The sequence below is a fragment of the Cibotium barometz genome, chromosome 3 (assembly GCF_041138505.1).
Source record: "Cibotium barometz isolate CiBa-2024 chromosome 3, ASM4113850v1, whole genome shotgun sequence".
NCBI classification, from domain to species: Eukaryota; Viridiplantae; Streptophyta; class Polypodiopsida; order Cyatheales; family Cibotiaceae; genus Cibotium; species Cibotium barometz.
In genome coordinates, this window is record NC_141048.1 from 2,066,204 (window position 1) to 2,072,913 (window position 6,710).

The following is a 6,710-nucleotide window of genomic DNA, read 5'->3' on the forward strand; positions in this document are numbered from 1 at the left end:
CAAGATCAGTCATGGCAATGATGTTGTGAGTTGAGTTTGAACCCATTTGAGTAGGTCCAAATTAGAGCCAGTGAGTGTCAAATCATCCACATAAAGCACAAGAATGCATATATCATCATCCACAATAAGCACATAAAGATTAGGATCTGCATGAGTCCTCTCAAAATGTGTAGAGAAAGGAGAAAACTGTCAATCTTCTGATACCAAGCTCGAGGAGCTTGCTTAAGACCATAAAGAGCTTTCTGTAATAAATACACATCATGTTCATGACCCTGTGCAATAAAACCTTCAGGTTGTGCCACATAAACTTCCTCCTCTAAATCTCCATTCAAGAAGGCAGATTTAACATCCATTTGATATATAGGCCAGGCATAGTGAGAAGCGGATTTGACATCCATTTGATATTTATATAGGCCAGGCATAGTGAGAAGCAAGAGCAAAAACAACACAAATAGTAGAATATCTGGTAGTAGGAGCAAAAGTTTCATCAAAGTCTTCACCTTCTTTTTGAGCATAACCTTTAGCAACAAGTCATGCCTTGTACTTATCAAGAGTACCATCAGAATGAAACTTGACTTTGAAAATCCACTTAACACCAATGACCTTTTTATGTGAAGGTCGTGGAACTAACTGCCATGTGTTATTAGATTCAATAGAAGAAATATCTGCTTGCATTGCTTCACACCAATGTGGTAAGGAAAGAGCTTCCTTAACCATTTCAGGCTCAAACACTTCACCAATATGAGACATCAAGGTAATATTTACTGAAGGGCATGTACATAAGACACGTGTAGTATATTGTTGAGCATCTGAAAGTGATATACTTGAATCCTGAAGTAGAGAGCAAACCCATTTTGGAGAACCAGATGTCCGTGTAGAATCCAATGAAGTAGTAGGTGTCGCAACAATCGAAATGGATGAAGGGGATGAAGTAGGAACTGATGGTGTAGATGAGGATGAGATTGTAGGGAATGAGAGAGGCTCAAGCTCAAGAGATGGAAATGGAAACAAAGAGAAATGTAGTTGGTGGTAACTCATCAAGACCAAAAACATGCTCATCAAAGATGGCATCACGTGAAAGAACAATATCCTCACGAGAAGGATCCCAAAAACGGAACCCTTTGGAGCGAGAAGCATATCCTGTGAATATCATAGGTTTGGACTTAGCATCAAGAGTCCTCCTCTTAGAAGAAGGCACATGCACATGAGCAACACAACCAAAGACATGAAAATGAGAAACAGTAGGCTTGTGGCCTGTGAAAGCCTCCTCTAGAGTCATGCCGTCCACTACTTTCGTAAGAGAGCGATTGAGAAGATAAACTGAAATAGCTATAGCCTCATCCCAAAAGGAGGATGATAGCGTCGCATGATGTAAGAGGGAGCGGGCCATTTCCTCCACCGTTTTATTCTTTCTTTCAACCACACCATTCTGCTGAGGAGTGCAGGGTATGGTGGTTTGTCATCGTATGCCTTTTGAAGCTAGAAAATCCTCAAATGTAAACTCACCTCCATTGTCAGTCTTGAGAAAAGATACCTTTTGACTTGCTTGATTCTCCATTTGGGTAGGCCAAACCTTGAAATAAGAAAGAGCATCAGACTTCTTAGGTAAGAAATAAACCCATGATTTGCGAGAGGTCATCCACAAGAAGCATATAATACTTGGATCCACTAAGCGATTATACTTCCTTAGGTCCTGCAAGATCAGCATGAATAAGCTCAAGTTTGCGTGTGGCCCTATGAGTAGCCTCCTCTAGAAAAGAAGCCCGATGTTGCTTTCCTCGAGCACAAGAAGAACAAATGTGATGGCAAGGTTTCTGAAGCTTTGGTAGACCTGTAACCATGTCATGTGAGACAAGATGTTGCAAAGTAGCAAGAGGAATATGGCCAAAGAGAAAATGCCATAGATCACTATCTTCATTAGAAACAAGTGCTTTAGGAGAAGCAAATAATTGATGAAGATGAGACTCATGTGGTGGCAATTGTGCTGTAAAAGAGCTTATATGATGAAGCCCAGCATTTTGATAACCATGTGCCACACAAGAAAGTGACTGTCTATCAATGATTTCAATCACTTCATCATCAAAGTAAACCCCAAGACCTTTAGAAGTAGCCTTAGAGATAGAAAATAAGTTGGCAGACATCTTAGGCACATGCGAAACATCATGTAAGATAGCATCTCCAAAAGAAACATCACCAATACCAATCACAGGGAGAGACGAAGCATCACCAATGTGTACTGATGAAGAGATGGACTTATGGTTTTCCAATAAGGAAGAACTATTCGTCATGTGAGAGGTAGCACCACTATCGGCAATCCACTCATCCGCAGTATGCGTATCAAGATCTTTGATTACCACAAGTGATGTGTCACATGAAGAAGTAGAAGACATAGCAACATATGCAACCTTGGCGTTACCATCTTCCTTCTTTTCTTTGTCTTTGTCGTGAGAAGATGTTGATGTAGAAGAACCCTTAGATTTGGATTCAAGTTCAGCTTTTACCTTCTTGGATGTCGCCTTCTTAACAAAACAACGATCCTTCGTATGGCCACTATGACCACAGAAAGTGCACTCCTTGGAAGAATCCTTTGATTTGTCCTTGTCGCCTTTGGTTGAAGAATCTTTAGCATTGGAATTAGAGCCTTTGCGTTGATCATTCCCCTTGCCTTTGCCTTTACCCTTGCCTTGGCTTATAAAAGTCGAGTCCTTTTTGTTTTTCTTGCGAGTAAGGCACTTATCATGAAGAAGACCCATAGTCTCTTCAAAGGAAGGGAAAGGAACTCGAAGAAAGATGTTATCTTTGAACGATTCAAAAGAAGAAGGCAGTTTACCAAGTAGCTTGTGGACCGGATTGCTTTACCAATGTACCAAACTCTTCAAGTTGCCGCTTGATTCGATTGAATTCTCCAATCTTCTCCACTATGTTGTCAGATTCGGAGATAGAAAGCTTATCCAAATCTTCTTTCCAACTTAGCCATCTTAACCGTTGAAAGTCTTCCATATTGCATTTGTATAGCGTGCCATAATTGTTGAGCCATACTCCTTGTAGAAAGAAATTGAGACACAAGCGATGTAGACATGCCATGCACAAGTAAAGCTTTGGCTCGTGCATCCATATAGGTTTGATATTGAGAAGGCACCATATGAGGAGAAGTGGTTATAGACCACACCCCAACGCTTTCCAAAAGAAGTTGCATAAACAAGGACCAAGTGTGGTAGTTGTTTCAAGATAAGCTTTTGTGAATCGGAAAGACTTGGAAGGCTCAAAGATTGAGTGAATGGGTTAAAGGGCTAATATGATTGAGTGGGGAGTGGAGTAGTAGTGGAAGTAGTAGAAGGAGGAATCATAGTAGATGAAGTTGCCATAAAAGGCATATATGATGTAGGGGGATATACCATAGAGGGCATAGAAGTATGTGGATATAGGAAGGCATAAAGGACAAAGAAGAAAGAGAGAAAGGATCTGTAGAAGGTAATGGATATGACGGAAAAGAGAAAGTAGAAGCACCTACCGAAGAAGGAATCGCACCAACTTCCATTGTAGTAGTTGCCGGTCCACCAACCGTCGTAGGAGATGTAGGATCCATAGTATCTTCAAGTTTGCCTTTGTCTTTTGGAGTAGAAGACTTCTGAGATCCCATAGAGAGAGGAGGGTGGGAAAACACAAGGGAAGAAGTGTCATACCTCCAAAAATGCAGCCAATAGATGGGTTGTCCACCAAGGAAGTATCTCCAAAATATGCACAAAGATAGTGCAAAAAATGTAGCCACAAAACGCAGCCGATATATAAACCAATAGACTCCGTAGAAACCACCAAAAGAGAGCTGAGAATGTAGCCTTAGGTAGGAGTATGGAGGAGTTGATTGTCCACAAAAACGCAAACACAAAGTGTGTAGCAAAGTGGAATTTTCAGCCAGTAGAAAGGTGTAGAAAAGAGGATGAATATGTACCTCAAAACACCATGAAGAGGGCTGAAGTTGATGATGAAAATGCAGCCAAGAAATGGTTGCAAATCTCTCCACAAGAAAAAACGCTACCGCATGTAGGGAAAACTAGTTGGCAATGTTTTCACCACAAGTAGAGTTGTAGGACTCGGATTGAAGTGCTTTAAAAAACACACTTGTAGAGGATGGTAAGGGCTGGTCTGAAGCCTTTTGCATCATTAAATGAGTGCAAGGATGATGAGTAAGGGCTTCTGCAAAAAATGCAAGCAAAAATTCTACATGCAGGCAGTCTGCAAAGAATAACTCAAACACGGTGAGGAATTTGCGAAAACTTTCTTCTGCTAAGTTGTAGACCACAATGATTCCAGTAGGATACGTGAGCACAATCCTCAAAAACGCATTCGTTTAGGAAAAAATCAAAAAATGAAAAAACACCATTGAAAGCGGGGTTGTTGAAGAGGACTAGAGGTAGAGAGGAAGAAGGATAAGAAGGCTCTATGTACGCCACCACCTTGCTCTGATACCATGTGAGAAAGAAGAGATGAGAGAAGAGACAATTTACTCAAGAACTCATCAATGAACCACTAGCCAACTTGATTAGAAATGAACTACAATGCCTCATATATATAGGCACAAGATGAACGGATCTCTAGAAAAGTTCCTCCACCCTTTCCTCCACCCAAAAAATGTGTAAATAGGAAAAAATGGAAATAAATGCTATAAATCCCAAAAATGCCTAGAGGCTAAAGAGTGTGCCACTAGTGTGACACCATTTGGAGATGAGACCTATCCAACAATCCCCACACTGAAGTGTCAAAAATTCAGTTTTTCAATTCTTTCCTTTGGTCCTTAGTCCACTTTTCATCTTATGTGAGCATTTACTCATTTTTGGGGGGTTTTTCTTTTATTCTTCAATTTATCTCCTCCCTGCACTTAGATTGATCCTATTGGCCCATAGGAGCCTTAATTGGACCATAATCCAAAAATTTCTGAAACTCTGGACCCTTAGGCTAAGGTCCTTTATACCTATTTTTAATTAATTCCAATTGCACATTGGAAAGTTCTTTTTGAATTTCTGTTTCAAGAGAAACCATTTCAGACACTAGGAGGATTTTTATATCCAAAAATATCTCAATTTTGATTTACCTCTCCCTCTAGATATTTTCTCTCTCCAAGCCAAAACATGGTAAAACAGGATCTTTCTTTTATTTCAGAGAGGGAAATAGTTATAAGATCAGAAGGGGATATTCTTACACCTGCACACCTCAAAAGCTGGAGGGAGGAATCTTATAGAAGAATTTACGATAGAGTCTCATGATGTGAGACGAGCATAAAATGTATTTGTACACAAAAATGGATATACAATACAGTCTCATGATGTGAGACAAGACCACTCCTCCATGAATCTTGCTATCCCTTCATCAACATCCACAGGGCATCCATACAGGACGACACAATAAAGGCCTGCTTCATGCATCTGCCAATAGATGGGCCTGTGGGGAGCTGACCGCCGCCGAGAGTCCAAAGATGGTGCACAAGTGAATTTGGCAAGAGCCGATTTGAATGCAAAACGTCCACCTTGTAGGTGGAAGATGACAAAATGGGGATGACGTTGATATGAGGAGGAGACAGAGTGATACGAGGAGGCATTTGGGTGGAGTTGAAAGGCATGATGATGGTGTCGTTGAAGGAAAAGGGTGTGGCATTGGAGGGAGTGGAGGGAGTAGGTGTGGCGATGGAGGGAGAGGATGGGTGCATGGCGATGGAGGGAGAGGATGAGCAATGAAGCAAAGTAGAGGAGAGTGAAGAGCAGAGGTAGCACTCGTGAAATAGCCAAGTAGGAGTCTCTTAAATAATACTAGTTCCACCGAGCTGGTTGTGTACTCTACTTAATCTCATGGAAACTGGTGGTCCGAATATTCATGCAAGCTCGATAGGATGGAAAATGTCCAAAATACTCATGTAACCGGCTGGAAATTTACTGCACCTTTGATGCAAATCCTAGTGGAATCTCGGTGGTGGTCTGAGTAATCTGAGTGACCGGTCATTTACTGCACTGAACTTAATCGCATGCAAGCCCGGGTGGTGGTCTCGGATGCCACCGCGGTGGCACTTAAGCCATTGAGCGACTAGTCATTTACTGCACTGAACTTAATCCCATGCAAGCCCGGTGATGGTCTTCCTTCAATCACTCAAAATCTAAGCCGCCACTTACTTTCATATGCCAGCGCGACTGATCATGACTGGTAATTAATGGCACTCTAGTCTTAATGAAATCAATCAAAATCTAGGCCGCCACATGCCTTGTAATTAAGTCTTGGATGCCACCATGGTGGCACTTAAGCCATGCAAATAATCATGAGAGCGCCAGTTGATCACACATGCATGGTATTTTGATGCCACCGCGGTGGAAGCTCGGTGGGAGATGTCCAAATAATCATGAGCCACCTTTAATCAGGGTGAATTATATTCAATGGGCCTATCCTCAATATGCCACCGCGGTGGCTGGCTAAGGCGTAATTACCTTCCCCACTATACTTCAGCCTCCACTCTTCCATTTCCTTGCTCCCTTGCACTCTTCTTGCAACTATCCCCTCTCACACTCCCTTGCACTCTTCTTGCAACTTCTATCCCCTCTCACAATGGATCCCCCCGAATGCACTGAGCTCCAAAACATGTTAGACCCCTCTGCATAGGCCGAGAGCTCCTCACACAACCTTCAGAACCCCTCTGCACAGGCCGAGAGCTCCTCACACAGTCTTCAAAA